At 38.8% G+C, this 16,787-nt stretch overlaps 1 long non-coding RNA gene across 2 annotated transcripts; it reads left to right on the top strand.

Annotated features, from left to right (window-relative positions):
* The first annotated feature begins 1,007 nt into the window (after window positions 1–1,007).
* Window positions 1,008–16,305, top strand: LOC130853883 (uncharacterized). 2 transcript variants are annotated; one of them, XR_009053895.1, is made up of 5 exons: window positions 1,008–1,086; window positions 2,859–3,090; window positions 10,259–10,355; window positions 15,541–15,637; window positions 15,953–16,305. It is a non-coding gene; the product is annotated as an uncharacterized LOC130853883 (long non-coding RNA). The 2 variants fall into 2 exon arrangements; XR_009053896.1 differs by having other exon boundaries at window positions 2,859–3,097.
* Window positions 16,306–16,787: the final 482 nt, after the last annotated feature.

Here is a 16,787-nt window from a genome sequence, read left to right as displayed (position 1 = left end):
GCCTCTTCATTATGCTCTACCAGGGCCATGTACACCCATGAAGCATTTGAATAAAAACACAGTTCATGGGACAACGTTTTTTTTTCAATTTTATAGAACATGTGTCTCTTCATTAAAAAGGTGTTTATTGTTAAAAATGTCAAGCAGATATTCAAGCAGAAAGAATAGGAAAATAAAGTCCCATGTTACCTATCACCCAGCTCCAACAGTTATCAACTCATGGCCAATCTTGTTTCATTTATAACACCACCTACTTTCTTCACCACCTGGATTATTTTGAAACAATTTCCAGGCATTATATCATTTCATCAGTGTCTGTGAAACATGCTTAAAAACTGGTTTCCATGTATTAAGACTCCTAGGTGGACCACTAATATCACTGAACTTTCAAAGTGAGCCAAGAATCCAAAAATGCAGGATCTGGGTCATATTGTATGGTGTAATCCTCCTATTCTGTAAATGTTTATGTAAATAAAGTTGTATTAAATACATATCAAGGGGAGTCTCAAAGTAAAACAGAAGCTGGCAAAACCTAAATACAGACTGGAGGGTATTTGCAAAGTGTTTATTGTTGATTGTGTGTGTGTCTATGTGAGTGTGTATATGTGTTTTTGTGTTTCTCTTTCCGTCCACCTATCCATTATCTGTCTGTCTGTCTACCCATCTACCTACCTACCTATCATCAATCTATCCAAAATTAGAATTTTCTTTTTGTGCTAATAAAGAATACATCTCTTTTTCCCCCAAACTTGCCATATTCCTAGGCACTCTTTCTTGCTCAACAGGGCATGTGCATCCAAGCAAGCCTCTGGGTCAAGGCTGAAATGTGGGTGATGGGCCAGGACTGAGTGGCATTGACCTAGAGTCCAAGAGGAGCACACGATCAGTTCTGTTGCCTCAGACTTCCTAGAACTCTGGTTATTTGCTGGTGTTTGTGGGCTTACTAATACCTCATGCAAAGTCATGTGGCTTCGCGTCTGCACACTTTGCACTTTCTATCTCCTCTCCCAGAAAGCTTCGTCCTTGGTTCTTCCCCCAGGCAACTGCTATAACTCAGATCAGTTGGGATTGATTATTGTATACAGGGTGAGTTATGAGTCCAATTTAATCTTCTTCCAAATGGCTTTTAAAACTTTTTTGCCCTGGTGATGTTGAGATACTGTCTTTATCATTTTTTACTTCTCCATTGGTTGCTGGGTCAGTTTTTAGATTGTGTTCTAGTCCACAGGTCCATCAGTTTACTCAGTGCCAGTACCACACTGTTTTAACTGTGGGGGCTTCTAAGTGTGTCTTCATGTGGGATACACTTCCTCATAGTTTTTCTTTTTCAGTGTCATCATAGCTATTCTTGCATTTTATTTTTCATTATGAACTTTGGTATTGACCTCTGTGTCTCCAGGAAAATGCCTGTTATTTATTTCTCTTTTGATCACCTTGATTTTATAAATCAATTGAGGGAGAAATAACATCTTAACTATGTATTAAGTCATTCTATCTCAAGAGCAAAGGATGCTTTCCTGTTTGTTCAAGTCTCCTTTTGTCTACTTTAGGGGTGTTTATAAAGTTTTCCTTACATAGGTTTTGAAAATTTCTTGTTCAGTTTATAAGCATTTTACACTTTATTTTGCTATTGGAAATGGAACTTGCTCCAATATTATATCTTCTAACTGGCTATTATTTCTGTATCAGAGGCTGTTGATTCCTTTATACTAATTTGACATTCTACCTTATCATTGAATTATTTTGAGTATAATTTAATTTTGTTAAAAAAACAATATGGCATGATATTTGCCAATCTATTTATATATTCATGCTCTTTTATAGTATTAATTTAGCTCTGACTCGTTGAATGATCTTTTAACTATAGTTTTGCTATTAAACAAGGACGTAATTAGAATTATACCTAGAATTTGCTATGATGTCCTTTAAGGAAAGAATTTCCCCATCTTTGCCACATTTAATGTTCTACTAAATGCTCCATGTACTTAAACTTTTTTCCAAGGGTGCTGCATTTCTGCAGTCTTTGCAATCAAAGAACCTGGGTACATTTCTTTGCTAAGGAAGCAACACTTGCTTACTGCATGATAAACACTAATCTAGAATAGTGTCAATTTTTCTTCACAACTGGTAAGATGTAATTTCCTTCAGCTTAGCATATTGATTTTATGGTCCCTATCATAAAATCTCAGGCTTGGGAAGCACCTTGAGAAGCAACTACATTCAGTTCCCCTGGCTCCAGGAGAACCAAGGAACTTGGCATGGAGATATCCTACCATTTTCTTCAGAAACCCATTTTAGTGTTTAATACTCCACAAGATTCTTGGAAAAAAAGATTCTCAGAAAACTTTTCTTATATCCATATGAAATTACCAATGGTGCATAAATTTTGAGTTTCAATCCTGAATAACTAGAATAAATTACCTTTTCTAGCAAAACAGGCATCCAAGTGGGATCTGAAGAAGTGCTGTCTGTGAGAAATAAACTCAAAGTATAGCCTTCTTGGGCTGGAGCAAGAGATTTTCAGTCAAGTGCCCCCAACTCCACAAAGTGTTTGTGCTGCAGTAAGCTAACAATTGTCATCAAATGATCTGAGATCCAACCCTCTTGGACTCTCATGAGTAATATTAGCACCAGGACTGAAATTGATAGCATAAGATGAACTGCGACCTGGAGTCAGACAAATTGTAGTTGTGCTGTCAGGGTGATGGGTGAGGCACACGGACAGGCATTCCAAGCCCATCTCAGCAGTCACTCTGCGTCTGAGCAGATGAGCTCAGGCTGAGCCAGGCTCCCCCACCCATGTACTACTGTGAGTCATTTCCAGGGCGAGACCTCCTTTCTTTTTGCTTGTTCTCTAGATGCTGGTTTGCCTGATGTTTGACCTTGACATGTCTGATGATTTCTGATCGTGAATAGTCGTATGTTTACGGAACAGGCAGAAACTCTAGAGACTGGATAGCCTGGTGGTTCAGAGAAGGATGTCATTCATCCCTACTCTATCAAAGATGGAGAATAAAATGGGATCAAGAATGATGGGCAATACATGGGACAGCGGCCACGAGAACATCCCGGACATGCAGCAGACTAATTGTAAACAGTAAACAAGCTTTTATTGTCTTAAACCATTGAAATGTTTAGGTTGTTTCTTACTGTTGGTGAGTTAGCCTCTCCTGACCAACACAATTTTGAATCACAATTTGGAAGTGTTGCATTCTGCTTCTCTAACTTAACATCATGTCATTAGTATTTTCTCCATTTTGCAATATTTAAAAATAACTGTCCTTTTAAAAATGAAGTAATATGAGATAATAATCTCTCAAGGACATGCATCACCATTTATTTAACTAATTCCTTATGGTCAATTGTTTACACCTTTACATGTCTCCCCTGCTTTTCTAGAGGTAATATTGAAAATATGTTGACCTATAGAGTTTTCAGATTGATTTCCAGGAGTGGGTTATTGATTTCTTTACTAAATTATAAATTAATGTATTTCTTCCTGGTCTCTCTCAATAACAATACACTGTGCCTTACAGATGAACTTGACAATGGTTGTAAGTGTGCTCCTGAAGACAACAGGGAGCTAGGCCTATACTATGCTCGAGTCTGTAGGTGCTCCACCCCGGACTAAGGCATGAGCTTTGCTTTCTGGGCGGAGAGGCCCTGGCAGTAGGTAGTCCTGCTGTCACGGGTGTGGCCTTTTTACTGCTGGGGCAGCCATCGCCCTGCAGGCCAGGGTGTGTTCTAGGGCAGCTGCTCCTAACCCCCGGCACTCACACTCTCAAGGGCCCTGACAGTGCGCTCTCTCGGCTCCTCCACGGGAGCATCCTTGATGCTGTGGAGGCTGCAGGCTCTGAAGGATCTGATTGGACAGGAGGTACAGAGAAGTTACTGCTTCCCAGGAGAGCTCGACCAACAGGAGGTGGAAGCAGCGGATAATTCCTCTAACATCCTCTTGAACACAGTCTGAAAACAGTGCAGTTTCCTATACTCTGTCTGAGGACAAGAGCAAACACTCCCCTTGTCACCAAGCCTTGTCATTAAGTACCGCGCTCTCTCTGTTCACCCTCCCTCCTCTGTGGCCTTACTCCAGTGAACTCTGCTTCCCTGAGATTGAAGTCCCCTCAAAACAGGTTTGCCTATGAAGTTGTGCCTCAGGCTTTGTTTTCTAGGGAAGGTAGGCCGTGAAAATTATTATTGCTTCAAAAGGCAGTGGAAAAAATGATGGACAAACGTTAAATCACTCTTCTTTAACATTCTGGTACTACTGTTACTATTTTTTTTTTAAGATTTATTTTATTATTTATTTATTTATTTTTGGCTGCATTGGGTCTTTGTTGCTGCACTCAGGCTTTCTCTATTTGTGGCGAGTGGGGGCTACTCTTCGTTGTGGTACACAGGTTTCTCACTGCGGTGGCTTCTCTTGTTGAGGAGCATGGGCTCTAGGTACGTGGGCTCCAGTAGTTGTGATGCATGGACTCAGTAGTTGTGGCTCCCGGGCTCTAGAGAGCAGGCTCAGTAGTTGTGGTGCACGGGCTTAGCTGCTTCACGGCGTATGCGATCTTCCCAGCCCAGGAATCGAACCTGTGTCCCATGCATTGGCAGGTGGATTCTTAACCACTGAGCCACCAGGGAAGCCCATACTCTTACTATTTTAACATGGTTAAACGTGCTGCAAAGGAGACGCAGTTCCTAATTTAAACTCATGTTAACTGTTAACACCAAAAAGCTTTGGGGTTTGTACAGATAGGCTAACAGAGGCTTTTGAACTTTCCATAGCACTGGGGATCTGCTCTGTGTGTGTGACCAGGACACCTTGAGCTGTAGCAACAGGAGAGAAATATAACCTTCCAGGAGACTTTTAAAAAAGAAATAAACAAACAAAAGCAAATATGTTAGATGGTGTTTAAGTGCTGGGGTAAACTCCCTTGCATCTAGAATTTTTTCTTCCTTTAATTCTAGATCTAGCTAGATATGTAATTATAAGTAGAAAGTGTAGGTGGTATATTTTATGTCTAACTAACAAAGAAAATATGTTAAATATAAAAAGCACAAATGTAATGCATTTGCTAAGGGTTTTTTGTTCCCTGAACAGATAGTTTGTTTATTTAGGGTATATGGTTGAAAAGTAAACCTGGGAGGAAAGGAAAATCCTCTGTAGTGCTTTGTCCTGCACATGGAAACCTTTAAAATCACGTGCACAACTCAAGCAGCAAGCGGAGTGTTTAAGCCATGCCCTTGCATAGCTCTTGTCCACCAACTATTTAAATCCTGTACTTTTAACTGGAATCACGGTCATGACAGATTAGGAGGAGGAGGTGCAGCACACTTACCCCAGGAGGGCGGTGGAGAACGTGCCTCACAATGATGCCGGGAGGAGCTGAGTCCATCTGTCATTGAACACTGTTTCCAGAGTCAGTAACTCTCTTGCTCTGCACACGGGCACAGAGAGATCCCCCCTGCCCACCAGCAACGAGCCTGTAACAGGTGCTCACTATCCGCAAAGTCCACCATCCCATCCTTCCCGTGTGCTCTGTCCTTCTGGGTCCGAGAGCTTTTCCAGGAGCCCCTGAGGACTGGACTGCCGGAATAAACTGGGATGCTTGAATAAACACAGCAGAATGGAAGTGCCAGGAAATTAACATCACCAGATCCTCCTTATCTCCCTATAACCGGTAGCCCTCGGGAGCTGCAGGTAAACACCCAGCTCGCTCTCTCTGTCTCCTTTGGTGGGATAATTCTAAAATGCCGCGGTGTTTGTTTATACCAGTGCTACTCAGAATATACACTGCTATCTGGTGCAAAAACTGTATAGTGCAGATCAGCTCTCACAATTCCCGTCTCCTCCTTGCTAGCTCGGAAAGAAAGGCAATAGCTTAGAGAAGCACAATTCTCTCTTAAAGTCCTACGTAAAACTATTGCAATTCCATTTTAAAATGTGGCTAAGTAGAGGATATTTTTAAGTTCTAATTTTCAAATGTCTTTTAATATATAGAGAGCATTCTTCCCACTTGAATATAGCACTTTGAAATGCCTTGTGCTTTGAGCACTCTTGAGATAATAATTTTAAATTGAGACAGTAAAAATGTAGTGCCTAATATGTGGTACAGATCACTTGCCCTTTATATCAAATGTTCTAAATATCAGCCATGGAGGTTGGAGTAGTTGGCATTCAGCTCACATGTTTTATTTATTTGGTGTTCTGAGTCCGTCAAGATGCAGTGCAAGCTTCGTGTTGGTTGCCCCAGAGCCACGATACGATTTCCTCTCCAGGCTCTCCGCTGAATGTCTGTGTGAATCAAGTGTGCAATCTGCTTCTTAAGAGTCCAAAGCCAACTTTATGTCAAGATGAAATGCCTTTCCAGTTTTCTTTTATATTCTACCTGCTGAAATAATTTCTTAGTATTAATCACATCAAATTAAAAGGGAAGCAACATTTGGTTTCTACTGTACATCGACAGTGCCGACATTCATCGCTAAGGAACTGAGGATGCGGTCTCTCTACTCCAGTGATTTCTCATCCCCTGTCAAAATGCCGCTTCCTCAAAAACAGGGTCTTTAATGTTGGGTGATTGGGAGAATGTTCAGTAAGACAATTGAACACTAAAAGTAGATTCGTCATATGTGACCAAAAATAACGTTTTGTTAAATGTCAGAAAATAATATTTTGGCTAGAAAACCATTGCTACCCTAATAAAATAAGGTAACTGATGAGAAAATAATGCTAGTTGCTTATACAAACCTGACTATGTGCCAAATTCTCTTTTAAATATTTTATGTGGTTTGCTCATTTAATTCTTAAAATAAACCTGTGAAGTAGATACTATTGTTATACCTACTTCACAGATGAGGGAACTGAGATTAGTGAGGTAAAGGTGAGTGTAATTTTGTGTAGTGAAACAATGATAGAATTAGTATATCATGGAACCAGGCTTTCGCTTTAAGCAGACTCTGTGAATTTCTTAATTAACACAGCATACAGCAGTCATTTTCTAAAAGATGATTAACTAATATGTACTTATTGCTACTTAGTTATTAGAATAACAATAATAAATAGGAATGGTATTTGGAATGACTAGAAAACTAAAGTAACATTTCACGCTAGCATTCTCCATTCTTCGGGTTTTTCTCATTAGATATGTTTCCTACACATACAGTGAGTTTCTTCCCAGATGTATGTTATTGGAATTATTAACAGTTATGTTAAAGAATGGCCAGAGTCTTCTTTCTAACATCTACCAAACCTCTTTTTTGTATTATTTACTTTTTAATTTTAATGTACTTGTTCTTTTGTTATTTTTTTAAATAGCTTTATTGTGACATAATTCATATAGCATAAAATTCACCCATTTAAAGTATATGAGTAGGCTTCATTATATTGTGCAACCATCACCACAATCTAGTTTTAGAACCTTTTCATGATCCCCGAAAGAAAGTCCATATCTATCAGCAGTCACTGCCCACTCCCCACTAGTCCCCTAGCTTACAAAACCACTCACCTTCTTTCTGACTCTACAGACTTGCTTATTCTGGACATTTCATATAAATGATATCATAAAATATGTGGTCTTTTGTACCTGGCTTCTTTCACTTAGCATAATGATTGTAAGATTTATCCATGTTGTAGTATGCATTAGTACTTCCTTGCTTTTTAATTTTTGAATAATATTTTACTGCATGGATATACCACATTTTATTTATCCATTCATCCACTCACAGACATTTGGGTTGTTTCCGTTTTTCAGCTATTACAAGCAATATTGCTTTGAGTATTCATGTATAAGTTTTTCTATGGATATATGTTTTTATTATTCTTGGATCTATATCTACGAGTAGAATTACTAAGCCATGTAGTAACTCCATGTTTATCATTTTGAGGAATTGCCAAACATTTTCAAAGTGGCTGAACCTTTTGACATTTCTATCAGTGATGTAGAAGATTTCCAATGTCACCATCATGGCAACAGTTTTTATTGTCTGTCTTTCTAATTTTAGTCATTTTAGAGGATGTGAAGCGGTATCTTGTGGTTTATACATGAATTTCTATGAAGGTTAATGATTTGATATCTTTTTATGAGCTTATTGAACATTAGTATATCTTACTTGAAAAAATGTCTGCTGAAATCCTTCACCCGTTTTTTTAAATTAGGTTGTTTGCATTTTTCTTATTGAGTTGTAAGAGTTCTTCATATATTCTAAAATGAAACACTTATCAGATACATTATTTGAAAATATTTTTTCCCATTCCGAGGGTTACTTTTTCATTATTTGAGCCACAAAAGTTTTTCATTTTGTGTAGTGAAACATTCATTTCTTTTGTTACTTTTGTTTTTCCTGTCATATCTAAGAAACGGTTGCCTAACCTAAGATCATAAATATACACTACTACACTTTATTCTAAGAGGTGTACAGTTTTAACTCTTACTTTTAAATCTACCATCCATTTTGCTTTAACTTTTGGTATGATGTAAGAAAGATACTTGCGGTAAGTAGAATAATAGCCAATGTAAGTACACCTACAACCTAATCCTTGAAACCTGTGAATACGTTATTTTACATGGCAAAGGTTCCAGGGAATTAAAATTGTAAATGGAAATAAGGTTGCTAATCAGATGACTTTAAAATAGTGATTTTAAAATATCCAAGTGGGCCCAATGTAATTACAAAGGTCCTTGAAAATAGAAGAAGGAGGCAGAAGAGGTAAGAGAGAAGAAGATGTGAAATACAGAAAAACAGAGATGCAGCATTACGGGCTTTGAAGATGGGGGAGGGAGCCCAGGGATGGCGTGGTCTCTAACAGCTGGAAAAGCCAAGGAAATTTATTTTTCCTAGAGCCTCTAGAAAGAAACACAGCTCTGCCAACACCTTGATTTTAGCACAGTGAGTCCACCTGACTTCTAATGTAAAGAACCATAAGAGAATAAATTTTTTGTTGCTTGAGCCACTGTGTCTGTGGTAATTTGTTTTGGCAACAGTAGGACATCAATACAGGGCCCAACTTCATTCTTCTGCATGTGGAGATTCATTTGTCACAGCACATTTTATTGAAAAACTATTCTCCTCCCATTGAATTGTCTTGGTACCCTTGCCAAAAGTCAATTGGCCATGAATATAATTGTCTCTGGACTCTCAATTCTATTTTATCGATCTGAATGTCTACCTTTGTGCCAGTACTATGTTGTCTTTATTATTGTGACTTTTTAATAAGTTTTGAAATTGAGAAGTACAAGTCCTCCAACTTTGGTTTTCTTTTCAAGATTCTTTTGGTTACTCTGGAGCCCTAGCGTTTCCATATGAATTTTAGGATCGGTTTGTTTATTTCTGCAAAAAGCAGCTGGGAGTTTGATAGGGATTCTTTAGTTAATTAAAGGAACCAATTAATTAATTTAAAATCAATCTGTATGCCTGCAAACTCTGAGGCTTCGGGGAGCTTTCAGGAGTCATCCATTAACCTCATTCCATGTTTCAAGACTCCACGATTCCCATCAAGGTCCTTTACCAAAATGAAACCAGCCTCGACAGGGCATGTATCTCTGCAGCTGATTCTGTTAGATCTGCTCATTGCTTGTCTCTGATGGGGATAACAGCTTCTGTAGGCTTCAAAGAGAACTTCAGGCTGTCACATCTTAGTCTTTTTGTTTTTTTAAATACACCTTTATTGGAGTATAATTGCTTTACAATGTTGAGTTAGTTTCTGTTGTACCACAAAGTGAATCACCTATATTTATACATATATCCCCACATTCCCTCCCTCTTGAGCCTCCCTCCCACCCTCTGGATCCTACCCCTCTAATTCGTCACAAAGCACGGAGCTGATCTCCCTGTGCTATGCAGCAGCTTCCCACTAGCTATCTATTTTACATTTGGTAGTATATATAGTGGCACATATATACAATGCAATATCACTCAGCCATAAAAAGGTACAAAATCAAGTTATTTATAGTGAGATGGATGGGTCTAGAGTCTGTCATACAGAGTGAAGTAAGTCAGAAAGAGAAAAATCAATACCGTATGCTAACACATATATATATGGAATCTAGAAAAATGGTACTGATGAACCTAGCAACAGGGCAGGAATAAAGATGCAGATGTAGAGAACAGACTTGAGGACACGGGGGGAAGGGGAGGCTGGGACATAGTGAGAGAGTAGCACAACTTAATCTTTAATCAACAGCCCCTGGTTTCTCATTATTCCTCTGCAAGACACAGAGTTGTCAACAGACAGGAGCCTTTATTTGGACCATCTCTGTTTATTTAGGTCTAAAGTCCACATGCCTCCTGTCCTGTCATGGTGTCGCAATACAAGGACTCACTTCCTGAGCAGTCTAACTGTTCTAGAATCCACTCTCTCACAGGTAAGTGCAGTGATGGAAACGTCACTCAAATTATGGACCCAGACTGATCAGTTGTCAGGGTTATATTACAGAGAAGAGGGCAAAGGAAACTGCATTAGAACATTTTATTTTCTTGCCACATGCTGCAGTGGCAGACTTAAAGTTTTGCAAAGCTAAACCATGTCATTTTTTAAATCCTTGTTTTCCCGCCTTTCTCTTTCTTCTTTAAAGCTGATAGTTGTTATTGTGCTTTTCTCATAAGAGGGACATAAAAGATCCAAATGTAGAAAAAAGCCTGGTAGCTTCTGGTTCTGATCTATTTTCTACTGTCTGCCTGGACAATAGCATATCTGACACGTGTCCTTGCCCAGTCCTGGCTGGTCAGAATGGCTTCTGAACCTGTGGTCCCTTCCTGGGATCTCTCAATATGCCTTTCGGGAACATCTGCCTCTCTGATGTCTCTCTGCTTCCTCAATCTACGCTTTAGTTTCTGTGGCTCTGGCCCCAGTCTCCCATCCTCTACCAGTATTATTAAGCAGAATTTTGACACATTTATTAAATAAATTTTATGCAAAAATTTGTATATTGTGATGATATGATAGTACAAAATTAATTATTTTCCAAATTTCTTTTGTCTGAATGAATAGGAAAACAAAAGCATGTACCATTTGAGTCAACTAATTATAAAATGTTTTTTGAATAAATAGTTGAATTATCTTGCAGTTACACTGATAATTATGGTTAACATGTCAGAAATGAGTGAGCTACAAAGTATTGGGTCTAGTTACTTAGCTGATTTTAATAAACAAGCTGGATCAACAGTGTACTCATTTAATCAGCTCTTTGGTGATTGGTTATTCTGTTTAAGTGGAAAGAGTTCAGAAGACACTGCTAACAGTTCCTTAAAAGGTGATGTGAAGTATGACTTTATTCAATTTACAAATATTTGTAATGTATCCACAGTATAAAATCACTGCACGGTAAGAGAACAGACATAGATTCTGTCTTCACAAGTTTACAGTCTATTTCAGAGATTGGCAGACCAGCTGCCTACTTTATGAATAAAGTTGTATTGGAACACGGCTACACCTATTTATTTATGTACTCTCTATGGCTTCTTTCATGCTATGAAAACAAAGTCAAGTAGTTGTGACAGAGACTATATGACCTGCAAAGTCTAAAATATTTATAGGTATATCTCACCCTTTAGAAAAAGTTTACTGACACCTGGTCTATTATAATGGCACAGGTATAACAGCAATATCACAGGTAAATTATAAAGGAGTTGAGAAGAAAATAGGAGACATTTCAGGCACTAAGAGAGATGCCTTTTCTAGATTAGACACTTAAATAAATATTTTTGAATATATTGAAGCCATCTGTTGATTTGAACCTTGAAATATTTGAACTTGGGAGAGGGAACTTATACTGACAATCTAGCCAAGAGGAACAATACAAACAGAATTTCAGGATATTTCCTCTGTGGTCCTGCTACATCCCCATTAATCTCTAGTGACTCCCTACACTCCATCCAGCAAGACTGCCTGCCCTTCTCAACACTTCTCCTCTGTCACTGGGCTCACACTCATTGATTTTACTGAATCTCTTCTCATCCTCTTCTCATTATCAACCTATGGAATCCTACTCATCCTTCAAGATTCACATTCAAGGTCATTTCATTCCCATAAAGCTTCCTCTTCTTGTCCTCATTTTTGGAAGCAATTTCTCTGACATTTATCTTCTCTGAACTTTATCCACAATTTTCTCATGGGACACTTCACACCCATGTATAAATTGTTCTTAAATTGTTCATAAATTGCTTATACTCAAGTAAACTGCTAGAGTACAAGCTTTCAGGGGACAAAGTTTACAGTTTACTTGTGTTGGTTCTTCGTGGTCGTTAACAACAGGCAGTAAACGTGTAATAAACGATTGCTGCCCCCTGGTCCCCTTCCTGTTTTAACTCTTCAGAGCATTTATTGTCATCTCATATTTCCTTACTGATTGTTTTGTTGAATGGCTGTGTCTCACCATCAGAAGGTAGACATCATTTGAGAAGGAACCTTGTCTGTCTTTTTCACCGTTATGTCCCATGGCCTAGCACATCTCAAGTGCTCAAACAAAATGTGTTAAGTGAATTAATATTGAGTGAATGAAAGAAATCCTAAACCTGTAACTTCAGGAAGTAATGGCTAGTGACTTTGTACACTAAAACAACTTTATTTGATATTTAATAATAACTTTGATAAATGAGATTCCCAAATTATCTGTGAACTAGTGTTCTTATATTTACAGATTTCCTAAATAATTATATGGGGAATAGTATGCAAATTAAAGGCCATTAATTCTCCAAATATAAATATCAGTTTCTCTGTAGGAAGGTATAGCATTCTTCAAGATTAATAATTATAAAATGACATTTTTAAAGGCTTTGTGCTGATGCTGAAGTTTAGGATATTAGAAAACTTGATAATTATCTACTAATGTCTCCTACTGCCTGATAAATTCTAACAGGGTAATTACCAATGTGCTCCAATATTATAAGGGTAAGACATGATGGACAAGAAATTTCTAGGCGCTTATTCTTCTCTGGTCTACTTAGAAGGTACTAGGCGCATAAAGAGACCACTTAATCATGCAAGGAAAGCACCCATTTACTGAAAAGGGGCTGCTGGACTTTTATCAGAACTCTTAAAATATAAAAAGACACTTTAAATGGAGAAATTCAGACAATTGACATTGCACGCAGCTGACCCAGCTTTAGAGATGACAAAGTGAAGAGATTTCTGGTTACTTGTTATAAAAGCTCAGAAATACAGAAAGTCCTACCTAAAATTTTTCCTTTATTGCTTGCTTATTTCCTTCAACTTGCTAAATTCACACTTAAATCATCTCCATATGTTCTCAGTTTAAATTACAACCATATTTTTAACCTTACCCATTTCCAAGCTAGAAAGATGACTCCACATCACTTTCAATGCCTCTTCGTAATGTTCATGTTTGATGGAGAGTTCACACACTTAGAGTCTGTGCTGAGCAGAAATGGCTTAAAGGGCACATTTCACAGTTACTTTCCACTGGCAGGTGGAAGTGATGAGGCTTCAGACTCCAATGTCAGTCAGGCTTGGGCTGGAATCCTGGCTCAGACAATACTACCTGTGTGCACTTGAACAATTTATTCCAGCGCTGGGTCTATAACTGGCAGTAATGATAGCACCAATTTTAAAGAGCTGGGATGGGGAAGAAATGGGATCATGATGGAGGTACCAACAACTTGTGCCACGCAGAAGGCTCAGAGTGTTCAATGTATTATTCCACTTCATCCTCACAACAGCTCTAGAAGATCAGAACTATTATTATTCCTACTCTCAGAAGCAGAACCTGAGGCACATATGATTGAGACATAGTGAGATCTTAATATGTATTATAATCTTTGTTGATATACATGGAGGACGTTTATGTATTACTTGACTAAAAATATACTAAGAGTCAACCAACATTACATTGACCCTGGAACTAGGCTGAACACTTTACATGATTTTTTAAATTAATTCTCACATCATTCCTTGGCAATACCACAGTAACCCCCATTTTGCAAATGAGCAAATTGAGGTTTAAAGAGGTTAAGTTATACATCTGAGGTATGAGAGCTAGAAAGCAGAAAAGGCCAAGATATGCAAACCCAGCAGCCTGATTTCAAAGCCTGCAGAAGTAACCTGTGCTACTCTACACCAACTCGGGCTTATGACCTAACATCCAAGTTGTTAAATAAGCAACAGGAAGTGGATTCGACAGAGGTAGGTTGTAGAATAAGAAGAAAAAGAGCCTCCAGAGTGACTTTAATTCAATTTAGCATGTACATATTAATCTTCTAATGATACTATGTCAAGCACTGAGGGGCATAGAAAGTAGCATGATATTTAATTGACTCTAAAGTGCCACCATTTGCGATGTAGATTATTATTTTATTTTCAGCTAAAGGAAAGAGTGCTAAAAGTAGTAGGAGATCCTCCATTAAGTTGAGACAAGGGCTGTAAACTTGGTATAAGAGTAAACAAGGAGTAAGTCTGACAGGAAGAAAAGGACAAGGGAAGTTTTATGTTTCAATCTTACCAGTGGGCAAGGGAGGAAAAAAAACTCACTTGAAAATGTGATGCTGGTATTCTCACATCTTTGAGGTTTGAATATACACTACAGGTTTCATCTAAAGTAGTTTCAGATTGGTAGTTTCTGACGGAAGAAAACTCAAATACTCTCGATAAGAACACACTGCAATTCAAGATGATTTGAATTGCCATTGATTGCAAAATGCATTCTGATTTCAGAGTTGTTGAAACGTGGGGGAAAAAACTTAGAATAGATGAAAGAAGATATGAGGTGTACTTCCTGCCTTAAAAGAGCTTAGAAACATCTGATCTCATTATGGTTAACAATATAAAACACAAACAACAGCACAAGTTATTATATCAGAGTGCAAAATGAGAGTCGCAGATGTGTAGGAACATGAAAATTCAAAATTGACAAACCTCTGGCAAGAACAGTGAGGTGGGACGTCTTCACAGGCAGGTGGGACGTCTTCATAGGCAGGTGGGATTCAACTTGGATCTTGATACCTGGGGTGGATTTGGATGGGGAGGGAAGGAGGGAAGACATACGAAAGAAGGTGTGGGTTGAGATTAAATAACAATATTTTTAGATTGGAGGAAATGAGGAGACAGTGCAGCTGGAATGGGGAACTTGGGCAGATAAGTTTCAAAAGTCCTGTTGAGAAGATATCATAGAAGACTTGTAAGAGGAGACCTAAGTAAGGAATTAGGAATGGAGATGGTATCATTCATTCCTGTATTCAGTTAGCCACTTGATCAACCAACTACCCAATCACAAGCAGTAAGCAGACTGCTTCATGCCAGGTACTGCTCTGGGAGCTAAGCACAAAATGATGGGTGATACAGTATCTTGTCCTGTAAGTTACAGTTATTTAGCCAAAGAGCCAAGTAAACAATTGAGATTATACCACACAAGGTCCTATCATAATAGCTGCAATTTATTGAACAACAATTAGTTCTGAGGTTCTAGGCAGATAATTTATATGTTACATATTATATTTTAAAAGCAAAACTATATTTATTTTAAAGGCCATTTGTTACAGCAGCAATAAAAAACCAGCACATTCTGTCTGATCAATTCTACTTCCTTCATCCCTCAGGGGTGTTGATTCTGAAAACATTTCCCAATCAACTTCCTGCAGCAAATCTCTGCCTCGACGTCTTGTTTCCATGGAATGTGACTTATGACACTAACAAGTATGTGACTGGTGCATATTTTCTCTACTTCAAATATTGATCTCGTGTTCACTGAGTCACTGCGGGTATTGAAACAGAGCAGGACCCTATGGTCCTTGCCCCCCATGTCCTCAGCCTGCCTTCTGTCTGTGGAAAATCTTTAGCTGAAGAATAAGTTTAATCAGAAAAGTGAGAAAATACAAAAGCAAAGGAGAACAATCCAACAAGACTAAATAATAATAATAGTTTAGTCATTAAGCAAAGTCAAGGACCTTTAGTTCCTCCTCAAGGGCTATAGATAATATTCTGAGCCATGTCCTGTGAGTTGTCTTGTAGATGCTGAAACCTCCACCAGGTGGAAGAAGTTAACTACATGATGACCAGGCTGTAGCCATGACATAAGCTGCCACAGTTTTGAGAACTGACCTCAAGGAAATGGGAACAAACCGACCCTGGAACTGAAAATTAACTGTACTTAAAACAATCAAGATGAAGCTGGTCAGACCACTGCTGACCAATTTTGAGATGAATGTCAGAGCTGCCTGCGATGTTTCTGCATGTAGCCCCTTCTCTCCGCCTATAAAAGCTCTTGCCCCCTGATTGTCTGGGGCGCAGAGGCAGTCGGCCTTTGGACAGGAGTCTGTCTTCCCTCTGGTCGCCGGCATCCAAAATAAAGCAAACTTTCCTTTCCACCAACCTTGCCTCTTTATTGGCTTTTGAGCGGCGAGTAGCAGGACCCCACTTTTGGTGACAGTATTGCTGATAAAAATCAGGCACACGATTGTGCAGCATTATTTGCAAATTTATAGCTTGGGTAGACCAAGTTAGCCTTTGAGGGACCATGGCCAAGAATGTGCTGGGACAGGAGGAGGTCAGGGAAATCGAAGACCCGGTGCAGCTGTCCAAGGGAGGCTCAGCAAGCCATATGGGCCAGTTGTTAGGGAAGAATCTCTACAGAGGGTTTTAGGAACCCCATCCAGAAGACTGGTAGGCAGAAGATTAAGAACCAAAGGGCCCGGGCAGTAAATTTCCTGCGTGAAGATACTGAGGCTTGCATGAAAGAGGCAATAATAAACGCGAACTCCCTGTTTCTGTCCCCATGTGGATATCAGAGAAACTCCTCTGTTGCATGGGATTTTTCCTCAAAGTATAATTTCCACTGAGCAGCAGG

Source organism: Hippopotamus amphibius, chromosome 5 (assembly GCF_030028045.1).
Source record: "Hippopotamus amphibius kiboko isolate mHipAmp2 chromosome 5, mHipAmp2.hap2, whole genome shotgun sequence".
NCBI lineage: Eukaryota > Metazoa > Chordata > Mammalia > Artiodactyla > Hippopotamidae > Hippopotamus > Hippopotamus amphibius.
The sequence above is the reverse complement of the archived record's forward strand: the minus strand, read 5'-3'. Positions and strand labels throughout refer to the sequence as shown.